Source organism: Caretta caretta, chromosome 4, assembly GCF_965140235.1.
Source record: "Caretta caretta isolate rCarCar2 chromosome 4, rCarCar1.hap1, whole genome shotgun sequence".
Taxonomy (NCBI): Eukaryota; Metazoa; Chordata; order Testudines; family Cheloniidae; genus Caretta; species Caretta caretta.
In genome coordinates this window covers 140,852,851-140,871,260 of record NC_134209.1, presented here as the reverse complement: position 1 = coordinate 140,871,260, position 18,410 = coordinate 140,852,851, and the positions used below count along the sequence as shown (strand labels likewise).

The 18,410-nt window shown below is 46.1% G+C and overlaps 1 long non-coding RNA gene across 3 annotated transcripts in view; it reads right to left on the bottom strand.

The window, feature by feature from the left end:
* Window positions 1–18,410, bottom strand: part of LOC142071958 (uncharacterized) — a 478,941-nt gene that overhangs the window by 235,088 nt on the left and 225,443 nt on the right. Inside the window, exon 1 of one of the 3 annotated variants that reach the window (XR_012668236.1) lies at window positions 6,069–6,157. The exons of the other annotated variants lie outside the window; for them this stretch is intronic. This is a non-coding gene — a long non-coding RNA (uncharacterized LOC142071958). Of the gene's footprint in view, window positions 1–6,068; window positions 6,158–18,410 lie in introns of those variants that run through there. 3 annotated transcript variants of the gene reach the window in all.

The following is an 18,410-nucleotide window of genomic DNA, read 5'->3' as shown; positions in this document are numbered from 1 at the left end:
CAAACTATTTTACCTTTTGCCCTTGGACTTTATTGCTGTCACCACCAAGCATCTAACAAATATATAACAGGGAAAGAGCCCGCTTGGAAACATCTTTCCCCCAAAAAATCCTCCCAAACCCTACACCCCCTTTCCTGGGAAAGGCTTGATAAAAATCCTCACCAATTTGCATAGGTGAACACAGACCCAAACCCTTGGATCTTAAGAACAATGAAAAAGCAATCAGGTTCTTAAAAGAAGAATTTTAATTGAAGAAAAAGTAAAAGAATCACCTCTGTAAAATCAGGATGGTAAATACCTTACAGGGTAATCAGATTCAAAACATAGAGAATCCCTCTAGGCTAAACCTTAAGTTACAAAAAGACACAAAAACAGGACTATACATTTCATTCAGCACAACTTATTTAACAGCCATTTAAACAAAACAGAATCTAACGCATATCTAACTAGATTGCTTATTAACCCTTTACAGGAGTTCTGACCTGCATTCCTGCTCTGGTCCCAGCAAAGGCAACACACAGACAGAGAGAAGCTTTGTTTCTCCCCCCCTCCAGCTTTGAAAGTATCTTGTCTCCTCACTGGTCATTTTGGTCAGGTGCCAGCGAGGTTATCCTAGCTTCTTAACCCTTTACAGGTGAAAGGGTTTTTTCCTCTGGCCAGGAGGGATTTAAAGGTGTTTACCCTTCCCTTGATATTTATGACAGCCTCTATACCTGGAAATCACCTCTAGCTCAGACATCCTTCATTCAGTTCTCTATGTGCAAGCAGTGAAGCAACTTTTGTCATCCCTTTATTTGTGCAGCCCATTTCTGCTGGTTTTGTATATTCCCCCATATCTATGATGTTCCCATTAAAATGTCAGTATTGATCAGTTTGATTGTACTTTAGATTTCAGACATAAATCTTTTTAAAATGGTGACCTTAAGACTCCACTTTGCTTAATAATCAGCCTGAACCAGAGCCAGATTATATTGGAAATTATTAGGATCATTATAATTCTACCCTATTTTGCCGAATGGAATTGTCTCAGCCAATCAGGGCTCACAAACGTCGTACAGTTATTGACACACCCCTGTCCAGTAGGACTCCCACCATCCCACCCTATCAGCTCTGCTGTAGTTGAAGTAAGGGGACAAGACTGAGCCAGGCTGAGTGTGAAGTGTTCTTCGGAGAGGCTGCCCTGTGACTCTTTTAAACACTGGTTCCTCTTTCCCCTCAGAGGGGCTGCAGCTGTGACTGGGGCCTCACACACAAACACAAAAAGAATGTACAAGGCCTAGGGCCAGATTGGGCCAGGCCGTGTCTGGAACGATCAGGAACCCCCGTTTTCAAACAATGGGGCCTTGGTGGGACTCCCAAACTGTACATCTTAGTGCTCAGATCAACACACAGGAGCATAAATTCCCCTTCCATGAGCCTAAATCACAAATTGAGCATCAACATGTCAGGTTAGGACAAACACAGCTCTGTGGTGGAAAATTGGCCCCCGAAGTATCAACTTCGCATTAGAATGTACCACTGGAGAACTAAGAGGAAAGACACGCCTCATAATCAAGGGATGCAGCAGACTCTACAATACCGCACTCCCCAGGGTCTCACGCTAACAGCTGCTTTTGGGCAGTCTTTTCATTAATTAAATTCTGTTGACAACTCTGGCATTGGCCACTGGATGGCAATAGAAAGACAGCACAACTGGAATGGAGATTTCATTAACAGAATGGTGTTAGTTTAATGTTGTCCTTCTGAGTTAATGTCACACTACGAGTGTCTGGTGAGACAAGAGGCTGCTCTGGAAGCACTTGGGGTTTGGACAGCTTGATTTGCTCTCATTCCTAAGACCATTAGTATTGTCATACTCCTGTTCTCCTTCTGCAGTAATGCCGATGGCACTGATGCTGTGAGGGATTCAGAAAGAGAGAGAGAGATTCTGTTTGGTCTCCGTCAAAGCTGAATGGATCTGCCCCAAGGTTCTTTCTCTCTTCTGCTGGTGAAAATCTGAGGTCAATGATGGGCCAATGCAGGTCAGTCACTGGGGATACCTGTACTGCCCGCCCCTGGGCAATAACATTCTGGTTGTGAAATATCACTTTTAACTACCTGACAAAAAAGAACTCTCACAATTACCAGCAAAAATTCTGACCCCTTACCAATTACACAGGACTTCCATTCTGTCATGCACATAACTTTCCCTTTAAACAATCAGTGACGATTGCCTGCTAAAAAATCAGAGAGCTAGATCCCAGCATCAACTCATGCTCTGTAGGGATTTTCTTATCACTCAAAACACTCAGCACAGCAGCCGACACACACCCCATTCATACCAAATGGACAATAATATTCTGAGAAAAACAGAGCTCTCTCTGCCCAGCACGGCAGCTCCAGGAGTGAATATGCCATCTGACAAGACAACTGCTGGGAAGGTACATACTGGCCAAAGACAGGACTTCGGCTAGAATTGCTCTTTCTGGATCAGAGGATAGTTTTGTGCCATATTGCGACAATATCTCTGGGTAACAGTGGGTAGGCAGGAGAACGGGAGGCACTTAGAAAGGATGCATTATTCAGTGAAGTGAGGTAAACTCTAAGTATCTGAACACAAAACAGGATACCCGACTATTGATGTTCACCAGCAATAAATGATGCAACAGGCAGACACAACTGTGGGAAAGAGAACTTTGAAAAAGACGCTGAGATATACCTGTCACGTGAGGAGGTGCTGGAGTTTGTCCCTTAGCAGCCTGGCCTCTGCTTGCTGTCCGAGCCCCTGGTCTTACCAAAAACAGTTCCTCCTCAAACCAGACCCGCTTTCTCCATTTCCGCTCATCATACTACACTTCAGAGCTTTGTTTAAACAGATGTTTGATATGATACGAGAGGAAGACACCACAAAGTGGAGGCACAAGCACCTGGCTCATAGAGCCCACTGTTGACCTGCTCTCTTACTGCCACACTCCAGCCAGCCCTGGTGCCATGGCCAGTCCTGCCACGTCAGGTGGCCACAGGAGATTGTACATGTGAAATCTGCAGAGAGGTCTGAGTAGATTAGCCCCTGAACCCTAGAAATACACAACCTCCTTCGAGCATCTAACAGCAGCAGGAAATTTCACAAAACTAATGTGCAGTACATTTACATGCATTTTGCATACGGGTGAGGTTTCCTCACTGAGCACACATAAATGTTTCAGTTTCCACCCCAAGTTAATGAACAAGCTTTTCCAACCACAGTCTAGCAAGATGATCTCTCACACTCCCCTTCTCTGGCTCCTGGTTCTCTGGATTCAGGGTAAGAAATTTAAAAAATAAAGCATTTGAAAACCTAATAATCCATGTGACTGAACGTAAACAGTGTTGCTACTTGGATTTATTTACTTAATATTTGATGTGTTGTATTTTAGTTTAAATTTCCATTGGCAAATTCAAACCACATTTCAGTGTTTGAATACTCATGATATCCAGCACTGTATCATTGTTCATTCCCTACCCATCTTCTCTCTTTCTCTAGACCCCTCTGAGCAAACTGTGATGACTCAGTCTGCAGAATCTCTGGTTTCCTTTCCATAGATCCTCAGTGACACCCATTGAGAAGGTCTCAGAAACCTGGGGTTTTTTAAACGGCTGTGTTAAGATCAGGCACCTGGTTGCTTGTAGAGTATCTAGATTCTCAAAGGCCTCTGTGGGAGCAAATCCCCAAATGCACATGAACCCTGAGGCACAAGCAGGTAATAGACACACACAGGATTTTTAGAGTGACTGGGTAAAAGCAGAGCGTGTCCCCCAGTGGGCAGGGCATTGGAGTGGCCACAAAGGGGGGTGCTCACGTCCAGTTCCAGAATGGCACTGGGTGTGCACATGCTCACACTGGGACTGGCAGGCACAAAGCAGCAGGAGCTGATCGAGAAGTTGTCAGCTTTGCAGTGGCTTCTTGGCTGGTTAAACCTGTCCTCCAAAAGGCAGCAGCTGGGAGGGATAATAGGGCGATTTAGGACAATGTCTGGGTCTGTGGGTTGTTTGTACAGGTCGGGAAAGGGAGAGGGGGTAACGATGGGATGGGGGGGTGGGCAGGAGTTCACTGAGGGGGCCCACAATCCAGTAACAAGGCTTCACCTATGTGCACTAAATGGACTGAGCTTGAAGGAGGGAGAACTATTAGGGACATGTGTTAAGATATAGATATTCAGCCCTGTCTGTAAAGGCCTATACTCTAAGAATTTAGGTGTATTCTTATCACTTAGCTAGTTATAGAGGTATGAAAGAAAGAATCAAAATCATTGTCTGCCGGTGTAAGGTCCTTCTATTACTGTGACAGTCTGAGGCCCTGTTCTTAGGCTAAGGCCTTTGGCTAAGCAGCAAAGGCAGCCATAAGCTGGGAAGCGACCGGTCACATCCTCACATTCCAACCTAGTCACATTGAAATAAGGTGCTATTGGGCTGTTAGGAATACAATCCTATCCTATTACCTCCAGAGAAAAGGAAGTGCCTAGAAAATGTAAAAGGAAACTTAGTTTGATAGCATCCTGTCTGGCAAGAACTCACGTATCAATAGCTGGGATATGAAATCCTCATTTCTGGGTTGTCATAAATATAAAGGGAAGGGTAAACCCCTTTGAAATCCCTCCTGGCCAGGGGAAAGCTCCTCTCACCTGTAAAGGGTTAAGAAGCTAAAGGTAACCTCGCTGGCACCTGACCAAAATGACCAATGAGGAGACAAGATACTTTAAAAAGCTGGGAGGAGGGAGAGAAACAAAGTGTCTGTGTCTGTCTGTAGTCGTCTTGGCCAGGGACAGAACAGGAATGGAGGCTTAGAACTTTTAGTAAGTAATCTAGCTAGGTATGTGTTAGATTATGATTTCTTTAAATGGCTGAGAAAAGAATTGTGCTGAATAGAATAACTATTTCTGTCTGTGTATCTTTTTTGTAACTTAAGGTTTTGCCTAGAGGGGTTCTCTATGTTTTGGAATCTAATTACCCTGTAAGATATCTACCATCCTGATTTTACAGGGGGGATTTCTTTATTTCTATTTACTTCTATTTTTTATTAAAAGTCTTCTTGTAAAACACTGAATGCTTTTTCATTGTTCTCAGATCCAAGGGTTTGGGTCTGTGGTCACCTATGCAAATTGGTGAGGCTTTTTATCCAACATTTCCCAGGAAAGGGGGGGTGCAAGTGTTGGGAGGATTGTTCATTGTTCTTAAGATCCAAGGGTCTGGGTCTGTAGTCACCTAGGCAAATTGGTGAGGCTTTTTACCAAACCTTGTCCAGGAAGTGGGGTGCAAGGTTTTGGGAAGTATTTTGGGGGGAAAGACGCGTCCAAACAGCTCTTCCCCAGTAACCAGTATTAGTTTGGTGGTGGTAGCGGCCAGTCCAAGGATAACGGGTGTAATATTTTGTACCTTGGGGAAGTTTTGACCTAAGCTGGTAAAGATAAGCTTAGGAGGTTTTTCATGCAGGTCCCCACATCTGTACCCTAGAGTTCAGAGTGGGGGAGGAACCTTGACATGGGTTGTTTTGTCATTATAGTTCCCACTTTACTATTGTTTGTCTGTATAATCTCTGTCTGGTTCTGTGATTGTTTGTGTCTGCTGTATAATTAATTTTGCTGGGTGTAAACTAATTAAGCTGGTGGAATATAACTGGTTACATAATCATGTTACAATATGTTAGGACTGGTTAGCTAAGCAGAACTCAAGTTTTACTATATAGTCTGCAGTTAATCAGGAAGTGTGTGGGTGTCTGTGGGGGAAATGGGAACAGGGAATGGGGGTGGGGAAATTGGAATCATGTTTGGCTAAGGGTAGGAATGGGAACAGGGACACAGGTGTAAGGCTCTGTGGTGTCAGAGCTGGGAAGGGGGACACTAAGGAAGGAAACTGGCATCATGCTTGCTGGAAGTTCACCCCAATAAACATCAAATTGTTTGCACCTTTGGACTTTGAGTATTGTTGCTCTCTGTTCATGCGAGAAGGCCCAGGGAAGTAAGTGGGTGAAGGAATAAGCCCCCTAACAACATGTAATGTGGGGTCTTCATCTGTTAGCATCCCCTTGCAGCAGGATGGGGAGTTACACCAACCTGGCTTTGTCTCACCCTTATGCCACCACACCAAACTCTGCATTGTCAAGTCCCGAATCCTCCAGGCCAGGTCCTTGATAGTCTCTGTGCCCTGTAAGGAGAACAGGGAGGTGGAAATTCTGTGGCATGATGGCACTAGCAGGAACTAACCAGCCCTAGTTCTCCTGGGTTTAGGAGCTGCTTCTCTAAATGTTCCTGGCTGGGGTAGGTATGGGAACCCAGGCCCGTCCGCTCCACTGGGCTCCATCTCAGGACCCTTGTTTGGAACAGGCAGAGCCAGTCTCTCAGTTGCTTGCTGTTTCCTGAGCTATTTCTTACCTCTAGAGTCTTCCCCAGCCCCTGGCCCTGCTTCTTCCTTTTCAGAGTGTGGCTCTCTCTGGAGCTTCTCCCCAGCCTGCTGGAGGGAGCCTCTCCTGCAATCCTTCTGCCTTCCTCCTCAGTGCTTTCGCCTGGTGCGTCCTTGCCTAATTAACTGCCTCCCAGTTACTCAGTGAGTCAACTACTCCCAGGTGAACCTGAGCTGCCCCAGACCCCCTTGTGGAGTCCGTCAGACCTAGGCTGGGTCCCCAACCCCTTCAGGGCATCAGCTCCCACTGGCCGGACACCTCTAGACTCCGCCAATATGCTGCATCCCTCTGCCTTTCCCATGGCACAGCCGGCACGGATTACTCTAGTGTGAGGACCAGCAATGGGCACACCAGAGTGACGACCGGTTGGGGTTAATGGGGGTAAGTCAAAGTGACAGCAGGGGGTGGGGCATTGGTGCCCAGCCTGTGCAGCCCCAGTGATGCATCGCTACTGAAAACTGCCCTCTCAGGAGACCCTGGCGGGTTCAGTGCACAGGACTCAGGAGAGGAATCTGGCGTATTATAGCCCTACTGCTGTGCTCGAGTAGGCCATCCAATGGTTCATTCCAACAAGTAGCTCAGTCCCACCCACAGCTCCACACGTGCATCCCCAGGGGCTTTGCCAGAGAACAGCAACGGAAGGAGGGTGGAGGCTCCCCTGCTCTGCTCACACAACACCCCCGTAGCTCTCAGGCTTGGGCACCTACCATGCCGTGGAGGTGGTAGGTGTAGGGCACAGACACAGGAGGCAGCGTAAGAGCCTGCCACACTGACGCCACTTGTCAACCTCTCTGTGCTGCTCATGCATCCCAATCTGAGCATGCTCAGACCTTGGGTGAGCTCTTCCCAGGCCTCATGCCAACCTGCCTGTGCGCACCCACGAAGCCTTTGAGAACAGCCATTGTCCTAGGGGTGAAAAAAGCTGCCGGTACTGGTGCAGAGGATCATTCAGCTACAGGCACCGCTGCTTCCTTGGAAGCCTGGCTGTATGAGTACAGTGAAAAAGTATTAGAAAATGAATGAGCGGAAAGGGGAAAGCGGTGGACGTGTTATTCCTTGACTTTAGCAAAGCTTTTGACACAGTCTTCCACAGTTGTCTTGCCAGCAAGTTAAAGAAGTATGGGCTGGATGAATGGACTATAAGGTGGACAGAAAGCTGGCTAGATCGTCAGGCTCAATGGGTAGTGATTAATGGCTCCATGTCTAGTTGGCAGCCGGTATCAAGCGGAGTGCCCCAAGAGTCTGTCCTGGGGCCGATTTTGTTCAATATCTTCATTAATGATCTGGACGATGGCTAGACAGCAGTCCTGCAGAAAAGGACGTAGGGGTTACAGTGAACGAGAAGCTGGATATGCGGCAACAGTGTGCCCTTGTTGCCAAGAAGTCTAATGGCATTTTGGGCTGTATAAGTAGGGGCATTGCCAGCAGACCAAGGGACGTGATAATTCCCCTCTATTTGACATTGGTGAGGCCTCATCTGGAGTACTGCGTCCAGTTTTGGGCCTCACACTACAAGAAAGATGTGGAAAAAATGGAAAGCGTCCAGCGGAGAGCAACAAAAATGATTAGGGGGCTGGAGGGAACTGGGATTGTTTAGTCGGCAGAAGAGAAGAATGAGGGGGGATTTGATAGCTGCTTTCAACTACCTGAAAGGGGGTTCCAAAGAGGATGGATCTAGACTGTTCTCAGTGGTAGCAGGTGACAGAACAAGGAGTAATGGTCTCAATTTGCAGTGGGGGAGGTTTAGGTTGGATATTAGGAAAAACTTTTTCACTAGAAGGGTGGTGAAGCACTGGAATGCATTACCTAGGGAAGTGGTGGAATCTCCTTCCTTTGAGGTTTTTAAGGTCAGGCTTGACAAAGACCTCGCTGGGATGATTTAATTGGGGATTGGTCCTTCTCTGAGCAGGGGATTGGACTAGATGACCTCCTGAGGTTCCTTCCAACCCTGATATTCTATGATTCTATGAAAGAGGCTCTGCTGATTGGATTTAAACCCCACACAAGAAATGACTGAATGACTTTAGCTTTTCTTACTTGTGTTTAAAGGTGCAGCTGGCTTGGTTACTCATCACTAATCAGATGGCTGTTACTGCCTGTGTCTTGGAAAGCTAACTCTGGCTGCTTTACCATCTGCATCATGCAACTGTATTAGAGTTATGACATCCAGTAACAGCTACGCTACACTGACACCATCAGGTCAGATATTTCAAAACTCCTTCCTGGCATTAAGATCGGGTCATTTACATAATTTAGCTCTCTTTGCATATTCACACGTGGCTGATGGTCCTTCACTGAGCTGCTGAACACATAAATGGTTCCATTTCTACTACATGCTTCACTGACAAGCATTTCCAGCCACACAGAAGCAAGATGATCTCGAAGACTCCCCTTTTCTGGCTGCTGCTCTTCTGGATTCAGGGTAAGAAACAGGCAAGTGTTAAAAGGGTTAATAAGGAATGAGACAAACGATAAGGAAAAACGGCCGTGGGTTATTTATTTAAATACAGTCCCATCTATATTTTCTAGTTCACTTTTCCTGTTCAGTTTACAGGTGTTTCATTGTAAAGCTTTGAACAACGTTAATGTCATTTTCCATTTACTAAACTGCCAATTTTCATTCTCTCTCCAGGTTCCAGTGGACAGACTGATGATTCAGACTCCAGAATCTCTCTCTGTGTCTGTGGGAGAGACCGTCACTATCAAATGCAAAGCCAGCACAAGCATTAGCAACTACATCGTTTGGTACAAACAGAAACCTGGACAGGCTCCCACGCATCTTATGTATGAAACCAGCACCCGTCCCACAGGCATCCCAGACCGGTTCAGTAGCAGGGGGTCGGGGACTGACTACACATTCAGACTCAGCAGGGTTGAAGCCAATGATGCTGGAGATTATTACTGTCTGCAATATACTGATTTTCCTCTCACGGTGATATAGACCCATACAAAAACCTCCCGGCTCTATGAAGTGTGCAGTGTAATAGACACTAGCACCATGGTCAAGTTTTCAAATGTTCTGCTAAAAGAAAAATAGGAGGATCACTCCTCCCATCCACTGAATAATTTAAAACTCTAACTCTGTATTGCTATTCCAAGACATTCGCTCTGCTGTGAAGTCTGTTATAGCAAGAGCTAAGCGTCACCGGTGAAATCTCACGATCGTATTTCCAATTAGTTCCATCATTTTTAGAAATCTAACCTTCTCTCTGAATTTCCTGGGTTTGTGATGCTTGGTGTTCAGCTAATGACAACATCCCTGTAATGGATTTTATCTTAAATTACTAAAATGTACTCTCAGCCTTAGTGCCATCGTATTTGTTTTAATTTATTTATTGTATTACCATCTCACGTAGGAGCCCACAGGCATGCACCTGGATCCCATTGTGCTAGGACCTGTACAAACACAGAAAAAAAAATGGTCCCCACCACAAAGAACTGACAATCTTGATGTCATTTTTGATTGGGAATTACTGTATAGATCCAGAGAAAAAAAGTCATTAGTTGGAAGTTAAGGTTGTTTTCACACAAAATCGCAGAGCATGGGAAATAATAAAGGTAATATTCACTTATTTATGCAGCACAGATCATATACAACCAAACCTACACCACATTATGTACTTTGAACCATTAATACACAGCCCCAGATACCAACACGTCCCCAGGATTCACACACATTTCCAGGAACAAACTAAGCAGACCAGATGTGGGCCATCTTGGAAGGTGCCAGTAGTTTCTGGGAACAAGACAAAACATCCCCTCGTAGGCTGATTTACTGTGGATGGTTGGTTCCTGCTTGATCCCTTTCCTGAGCATTCAGTAGGTCTATGTACATGGCTGATGTAAAATCCACTGGTGTCTTGCACTCCAGAGTGCAGCCCCCTTATTGGCCTATTTGGCAAGGGGTCAAATGTTGTTGGTTTCCAGAAGCAAACAGAAGCTTTGTGGCTAAGCAACTAGAGCAGATGGGCTGGCCCTGCCTCACTCTCAAGAACCTGAGGGTGGTTGAGTCCTTGATAGATGTTGGGATCCTGCAACACTGGCCCTGACAACCCAACAAGTGCAAGTGGGGCATGTGACTATAGTCCAAAGGGGGATCTTTTCTCCATCCTGACCACACAAGATTGAGAATTGTAGAAGTTTTGACCCAAAACAGGCATAACCCCCCTCCCAAAGAACCCTTGTGTTGGGGATCCAGGACAAATCCTCTGTCTATGCTGTGCAATAATATTCTCCTCTGCAATATAAATGTCGTTTATACACTCCCAAACAGAAACTACATTAAGATGGAGTTCTGGCTGCAAGTACATGTTCGTGATTAGGGTAAAATACATTACAGGGGAATTGTACTTGTACCAAAAACAAGCATGTTAAACCTAGAAAAATCAGAGATAAATTTAACAACATGTTATGATATGGAAATATACAAATAAGGGCACCAAAACAACCTAACTCTGCACTGTAATGATGCAGTGAAATTAACATATGATTGTGATTAAAGCACGTTAGTGTTTGAGGATCCCAGATTAGATTAGAAAGATTTTTAAAGACACATTGGAGTTTTTCATATTTTCCCCCCAAGGGCATAGTTACAGTGGTTTGGATGCCTTAACAGTATTTTTCTTACATTAGAGTGTTTGGAATTTTTTTAAAAAAATGTAAACCTTAATTCTAAATTTCCTTGGTTTTACATGCTTGGGTCTGGATTAAGTACAACAAGCTTGTAATGTCATTACTCTTAAACTAATGACAAGTCCTGCCAATCTTAACTCCAAATGTAGTTTTTGTCTGAGATGTAGGTCTGTCTGTGTAAATTTCGTACATGAACACTAGAACAAACCCACAGACAGTGCCACTATACAACATTAGTAATGATGGGCAGATATGCAATATCAACCTTACTTCTTCACTTTGTTTTACTTAGGTTCATATGTTTTTAAGGCCAGAAGCAACTATCTTGATCATCTAGTCTGACCTCCTGAATAATATTAGCTATAGAACCTAGCCGATACATTCTGCATCAAGCCCAGAACTTCTGTCTGAGCAACAACATATTATCTAGAAAGCTCTGCAGTCCGGATAGCAGAGGGCATTTACTTGTATCTCATAGCAGTAAGAGCAACCAACCAGTTTGCATAATCAGAGCAGCCAAAGTGCCCTGATAAATCTGGCCCTTGATTTGCAACTGACTTCTTGGTTCTGGGGGCTGTTAGTGAGTCTGGTGCTGTGTGAAAGAGGCAGGGAGAGCCCAGTCCCTGAGTCGCAATGTCTGTGCTCTTGAAAGATTTCATGGCTGCATGCCAGCATGAGCAACAGTGCTTGAAACATTCCAGGGTGCTGCTTCCTCAACTATACTGTGCACTGATGTTGAACTACTGGGGGACCTGATCCCAGAGCACGGGGGCGGGATCTGTATGATGGTCTTTACACTTAAAGTAGCAAACTATTTATCGGGTGGCCTGGGTTCCCCAGGTAACAAATGGGGAACTGAGAAACAGCGAGATTAAGTGACCTGTCCAGGGTCACCCAGGAAGACTATGGTACAGCCAGGAACTGAACCCAGATTTCTAAAACACCAGCCTAGTAACTTAATAACAAATCCATCCTTCCTTAATAAGGGCCCATGTGCTATCTGTACATTACACGGGTCTCCTGGTGTCTGATCAGATGATAACTCAGGGTTACAGTGATCACACAGAGGATACAAATGCTGCCCTAGCCTGAACTCCGCCCGTGGTGTAAATGTTGCCTGGCCTGGCCATACTCAGTGATGAGCTGCCAAAATCTTAACAATGGGTTCCCTCCTCAGCCCACGAGGGGGTCGTTGCCCACCTCTGCCCCCGGGATGCCTGCCCCATCCAACCCCCCCGTGTTCCTTGACAACCACTCCCAGCCCCATGCACCCCCATCCCCTGTCCCCTGACTGCCCCCAGAACCGGGCAGAAGGGTCTCGTGGGCCACCATATTGGGTGCCAACCCCACCCCTAAGAGCCAGAGATACCTGCTGGGGGGCGAGGTGGGGAGTCCTGGGGCAGCTCCCAAGAAGCATCCGGCAGGTCCCTCTGGCTCCTAGGGGCGGGGGAGCATAGCTGGGGGGGAGCAGGGGGAGTCGCCGCTCCCCCACTGATCACATCAAAAGTGGCACCTTAGGCGCTGACTCCCTGGGTGCTCCAGGGGTGGAGCACCCACGGGGAAAATTTGATGGGTGCAGAGAACCCACCAGCAGCTCCCCGCCCCGCCTCTGGCCCCAGCTCACCCCCGCTCCGCCTCTTCCCTTGAACGCACCGCCCCACTCTGCTTCTCCGCGCCCCGGCTTCCCGCCGAACAGCTGATTCGCGGGAAGCCGGGGCGCAGAGAAGCAGGCGGCGGCTTCCCACTCAGGCCGAGGGTGGCGGAGGTGAGCTGGGGCGGGTAGCGGTTCCCCTGCGCCCCCCTCCTCCGGGTTACCTGCTGCGGCGCGGGCGGCCCTCCTCGCGCCCCCCCCCCCCCCCCCCCCGCCTGAGCTCACCTCCACCTCCCTGGGCCTGAGTGGGAAGCCGTGGCCTGCTTCTCAGCCTGCCCCAGCTTCCCGCGCGAACAGCTGATTCACGGGAAGCCTGGGGTGGGGGGTGGAGAAGCAGAGCGGGGCGGCGCGTTCAGAGGAGGTGGAGACGGAGGCGAGGTGAGCTCGCGCCGGGGTGGGGAGGGGAGCTGCCGGTGGCTGCACCCACCAAATTTTCCCCTTGGGTGCTCCAGGGCTGGAGCACTCATGGAGTCGGCGCCTAAGGCGCCACTTTGGGCCGGTTAAATTTAGAAGCCCTTTTAGAACCGGTTGTCCCTCACGGAACAACCGGTTCTACATGGAACAACCGGTTCTACATGGAACAACCGGTTCTAAAAGGGCTTCTAAACTCAACAACCGGTTCTAGCGAACCGGTGGGAACCGGCTCCAGCCCACCACTGGCCGTAATGCCACAGTCTGAAAGGCCTCACGTTTGAAAATTGGCTCCACAACATCAATCACAGCTTGGAACATGTGACTGGGGGGGCTAAGTGGGGACACAGATACGAGAAGGCAAAGAAGCGTCAGGCCGTGTAGCACCACACTCCCCGGGGAACACCGCGACATCTGCTTTGGCATGGTGTTCTCCCACTAAATTCTGTGGACAACTCTGCCATTGGCCAGTAGGTGGCAGTATTATGCCACAACGTTCCAGAGCTGCAGATTTCAGGCCAAACAGGCCAGCTGGACTCCGAAGGATTCATTGGTACAAGCTGACTAAGGAGGAAGGAGAATGAATGAGTGACTGGGCTTCCCTGAGCACCAATTTTTAAAATGTCTATAAGGCCGCACTGGGAGTCCCTTATCCCCACAGCTAAACCCTTACTGACTTGAGCAGTCCCAAAGACATACACGGGATTACCTATGAGATGAACAGTTCCCCAAGTGAGTAAAAGGCTCACGACTTGGCCCTAATTCACTACATTGTTATAGATGGGCTTGAGTTTAAACACAGGGATATTGGGAAATGAATGGACAACTGCAGCCTGCTCTGCTACCCATTGAAGAGTTTCCTTGTTAAATAATAAATCTACCAGGTAAGCCTCAGTCTGGGCACTTGAACACTAAAATAGTGAGTATCTATGAATAGTTCTTTCATGTAACCGCTGCATGAAACAGACAAGCCAAAGATTTCACATCAGCTTTCCTGGGGCTATAATCCTGGTGACTTCCAAGTTTCGACCCTTTTGCATATTCACACAAGTGCCTTTCCCCTTTCTGAGCATTTACAAATGTGTTGATTTCCACTGTGCACTCACTGACAAGCACTGCCAATCACAAGACAAGCAAGATGATCTCACAAACTCCTCTTCCCTGGATGCTATTTGATTTCTGGCTTCAAGGTAAGAAATAATACAAATGTAAGGATCATTGCATTGATGTATTAAATCTATTGTATTGTAAGTTAATTTCCACTCTTCAACTGAAACTTAAACTGTATTTCAGCGTAAATCTTTGAATAACTGTGATGCCATCATCCTGTTTACCCCATCCTATCTCTGCCTCTCTTTTTTCTATGTCCAGATTCCAATGGGCAGAAAGTGCCGATTCAACAGAATCCCTGTCAGTGTTTCCAAGAGACACAGCCATTATCAACCGCAAAGCCAGGGTGAGCACTAGCAACAACTTAGCTTGGTACCAAAAGCAACCAGGACAAGCTCCTGAACTTCTCATTCATAATCCTGTTAGCCTGGCCTCTAGGCTCCCAGCCTGCTTCAGTGGCAGTTGTGCTGACAATAGACTCACTGCTTACACTCTCACTGTCAGCCGGGTGGAAGCTGATGATGCTGGAGAATATCACTGTAGAACTGTACAATGACTGTCCTCTCCCACTAACACAGGCCAATGCAAAAACCTCCCTGTCCTACGCAGAGTTTGCTGTGCTTGCTAGCCTGTGTAACTGCATGATCTTTTCACTGTTATCTTTGGCTTCTCTCTCCTACTACTCTCCTATATTAATTTCCACTTGTTTCCTTTGGTCACAAAGTAGACCTAGACCTGCAAACCCTTCCCACATGCATCACATCATTCACAGGACTTCTCCCACTGATGTCAATGGAACTGCTCACAGCAGTAAAGTTACATATGTCTGCAGGGGTTGGCAGGATCAGATCCTTAAAGTGTAAACTCCTTAAGGCAGGGACTGTGTGTTCCTCTCTGGTTGTACAGCACCAAGCACATCAGAGACCTGACCATCATTGGAACCATTGGATTCTGCTGTCTGTAATACAGTAATAAATATAACAACCATGAATACACACTCCCTGTAACCCGGCCTTGTGGGACACAACTGAGAATACCAAATAGAAGACAAACTGCTGAGAAATAAGGCAGATATACCCCCAAACTGGAGGTTATTCTCCCCCGATATACACCAAACCAGCAACAAAAGTAAACTCCTGTTTCACCACACTGGCTAACAAAAAGTCACAAAAGCAGTTTCGTTAGATATTCCAGTCCTTATATTACCATAAAAAAACACTAGATTTAAAGATGAGTGGTTCTTTAAAACCAGTTTCATCAAATAACAGGTTCTTCTGATCCCAAAGGACCAGCCACACACCCAGGTCAATATACAACTTAGATCTTACCCAAAAATTATGCTGTTGCCAATCCTTTAGTATCTAAAATCTAAAGGTTTATTTATGGATGAAAGAAAGAAAGATGAGAGTTAAAATTGGTTAAAAGAATCAAATACATACAGTAAATGCAATGTTCTTGGTTCAGGCTTATAGCAGGGATGGAATAAACTGCTGGCTTAAGTCAAGTCTCTGGTTCCTTCTAAACGACTGGAAGGTCCTCAGTCCCTTGGTTAGAATGCTCCCATTAGTATAAGTTTCTAGTCAAGAGGCTTGAGCAGGAAAGAGGCAAAATGGAGGAGTTTCCAGGGCCTTTTATAGCTTCTACCATGAGGCGGGAAACCAATTGTTTCAAACAAAGCTCTCAGCACAGCTAGTGGAAAATTACAGATGACAAGATGGGAGTTTGGAGTCACATGGGCAAGTCACCTGTGCATGCCCAATTTCGCTTAGTCATTAGTCATTGTACTATTCAGCCAACTAACTGCATACTCACCCAGCAAAGATGCAAGTCAGTGCATTCCATCTCAAAAAACAAGAAGCCAAATGCTAACTCAACATCAGCTGGCTTGGGATGAAGTTTACTCACTCCATAAATCTCATGTACCTTGATGTTAGTCTCTGCCAGACACTCTTTTTGAGCTCACATAGAAAAAACTAAAGCCAAGGTTAGCATGCAAAGCATTCTCAGCAAGCTGGTTACATCAAAGTGGATAGCAGACCCATTCACTCCGATCAACAGGACTGGAACGTTGCTACTTCTCTGCTGAATATGTTTGTGCAGTGTGGGCATAATCCCCTCACACAAAGAATCTGGACCCTGTACTTTACATTGTCTGCTGCTATATTACAGGATACCTTAAGCCTAGCCATGTCAACAGCCTCTATATCCTTGCAGGCATTACTCCTCCTGATATGCGCCTGGAAGCTGAGTGCATAAGACTTCTTACTCTATGTGAGTTGACAGAAGACACAACAAAGTTTTCTGGCCACTGCTAGTCCCCTCATGTTGAACCCTTGTCTGTTTGGGTGACAGTTACAGCAAACAAGAGCAGGGAATGATCCCATAGCCGTGTGCTTCAGCTCCCGCCAGCCCAGCTCATACCACCCAGTGCAGATCAGCTCTGCACTATATGGTATTGCCTTAAAATCGATGCCACACTGGAGCTGGCCAGTCTACAGATGCGATGATCAAGTGGGATGGAATCACTGGCCCCACTACCTTTTTTAACTGATTTAACTGGGAATTGGTCCTGCTTCGAGCAGGGGGTTGGACTAGATGACCTTCTGGGGTCCCTTCCAACCCTTATATTCTATGATTCTATGATTGCAGGAAGCCATTACCTATCCTTCAGATGGAATGTCCACTCAGTGTAGATGGGCATCTCCCATGGTTCATTGTGAGTTAAGTGTCCCTTGATGAGCCACTCACTTTGAATAGGTTGCAGAGTAGCAGCCATGTTAGTCTGTATTCGTAAAAAGAAAAGGAGTACTTGTGGCACCTTAGAGACTAACCAATTTATCTGAGCATAAGCTTTCGTGAGCTACAGATCACTTCATGGTATTTTCCACTGAATGCATCTGATGAAGTGAGCTGTAGCTCATGAAAGCTTATGCTCAAATAAATTGGTTAGTCTCTAAGGTGCCACAAGTACTCCTTTTCTTTTTACTTTGAATAGTTGCTCCAAGATGTGCTGGCTAACTACCTTGTGGGCGTTACCCCGGGAGCAAACATTTGAAATCCAGGTATAGAGCCAATACTCATAACTTCAAATACAAAAATGATACATACATACAAATAGCATAATCATAATCAGCAAATCATAACCTTTCCATAGACATCTTACATACTACGTTTTATACAAGATTTGTTGCAAATATATAACAGCAGTTGCAACAATGATCTATATGGTCATATTTTAATCAGATAACGTCACACTCCCTTCCAGAGCTGGCCATCTCTATCTCTGGTGCAGGGGGTGGAGATCATGACTCACAGTCACTTCTGGGGAGGTTAGCAGTGCTAGCTCCAGACATCCCTTGGGTTTGTGTGGGAGTAAGGACTGCAACTGTATCCAGCCCTGCATGGGAGGGCTCCTAGCACACCCCCATGGAGGCACCACCAACAATCTGTCCCAAAGGAAGGTCCTTAGAGTCATAAGAATTTGGATAGGTCATCAGCCCAACTATCTGCTGGGACAAGGACAATGGGGAGAATCCATTAATATTTTCATGGGAGGGGAGGAGAGTAATTTAAGAGTAAATTGAGATAAAGGCTCTGAAAACTGCTGTTAAAATACCTGGGAGATTTTAACTGCTTAGATACCCAAGGCCACAAACAACATTCCTGGTGCCCTCTCCACAGATCACTTTCTGTTTTTCCATTCATAAAACCATCAGTGCTGCAACTTGACCTCATACGTTGCTATCACCAGGTTACAGAGACCAACACTGCACAAGAGTAACAGGAAATACCCTTGCAACTAAAATGCAGTACATTTATATCAACTGATTATTTGCATAGTCACTCAGGAGGGACGTCGCCTAGCTAGGCTGTTGAGTATTTATAACTGGTCCCATTTGCACTGCCTGGTGAGCTGTTCAGCATTCCCCACGGAGACCTGGCAAGATGTTCTCGCAGGCCCAGCTTCTCTGGATACTAGTGCTTTGGATTCAGGGTGAGCATTATATGAACAGGGAACAGACTTCAGAGGCAATAAAGTGCTAGCTAGGTTTAAAACAATACTGCAGTACTTATTGTGCAAACTAGTGTTAAATAAATTCTTAAATGAAAAATGCATTTAAATATCCAGCTTTAATTACTTTTCACAATGTGCCATGATTGCAAGTATTCTCTTTCCATATCTAGACTCCT